The 1,170-nt window shown below is 35.0% G+C and overlaps 1 long non-coding RNA gene across 1 annotated transcript in view; it reads right to left on the bottom strand.

Annotated features, from left to right (window-relative positions):
- Positions 1-1,170, bottom strand: part of LOC123521166 — a 46,773-nt gene that overhangs the window by 29,322 nt on the left and 16,281 nt on the right. The gene's annotated exons all lie outside the window — the stretch shown is intronic.

The following is a 1,170-nucleotide window of genomic DNA, read 5'->3' as shown; positions in this document are numbered from 1 at the left end:
GAGTAATATAAAGGTGAAATAAAGTCATTGTCAGGATTGTATACACAAAGAAAAAATATTTTCATTAACTTTATGGAGGTATGATCGCATTTAAAAAAACTGCATCCATTTAATGTGCACAATTACATGAGCTTTACAAAATATTTACTACAACAGTGAAAATACTTCCATGAGCAAAATTTTTTTCTATCACTCTAAAGGTTCCTCAAATCCATTTGCAATATATCAAACAACCACTGATATATTTTGCTAGTATATATTAGTTTGAATTTCCATATTTTTACATGAATAAGATCATATGGTGTATATACTTTAATATATCTAGCTATTTTCACCCAGCAAACACTCACTCATCATGTATCAACTTGATCAGGTTTCATAGACCAGGTCATTTTGCTACAAAGGGAGCAGTATGTGAAAATGTAGGAATGACCACATCAGATCACAAACCAGGGCGTGCCTACATCATTATGTAACTGTGAAACCATTGGGAATCCTGGTCTAGTCAAGTTAACAGATAACTGTAACCATCAGAGTCAGCATTGTGCTTGCCTAACCCTTCAGTGTTCATTACTGCCAGATAGATGTCATTAATGCACAAAATATTATGATAGTTTTTCACTGTTGTTATAGTGCAAAATATAGACTAACAAGATAGTCAATAAGTTAGGATTAGGTTCTCCAATTTTTTTACCTTGTAAATAAGAGTATGCATAACATGTCATTCTTTTTCATTTCTGAGTACCATGTATTATTTTTTCACAGAAATTAAGTTGTTCTTATTTGGAATTACTGCTATTAAAACTATTATAAACATTCATCATGGTTTATGCAATTCTTTTCCTTTCATGTCTACAGGGAAATGTGCAGGTCATATGGTAGGTGAATGCTTACTGTTTTATCTACATAGTTCTTCTGTAACATATTCCACAAGTGGATGACTTTATCAATCAGACACTTATAGTTTGGGAAACCAGAGCTCTAAATTAACGGCACCAGGTCTAGGGGAAAGCTTTTGCCTCCTTTCAGTGTCTGTGCGCCTAGCATTTCCTTGAAAATCTTTATCAGTCTTCCCCTCTCGGAGGTTCTCGTGAACCCAGGGTCTAAAGAGGATGCTCCGCTCCTGGCTCTCTTCCCTGGAGACAGTGAAGTCCCTACATTCTCTGCTTT

This window comes from Echinops telfairi, unplaced genomic scaffold (assembly GCF_000313985.2).
Source record: "Echinops telfairi isolate 266 unplaced genomic scaffold, ASM31398v2 ScPeMD7_7473;HRSCAF=8511, whole genome shotgun sequence".
Lineage (NCBI taxonomy): Eukaryota > Metazoa > Chordata > Mammalia > Afrosoricida > Tenrecidae > Echinops > Echinops telfairi.
Note: the sequence above shows the minus strand (reverse complement) of the source record. Positions and strands in the feature narration are given on the sequence as shown.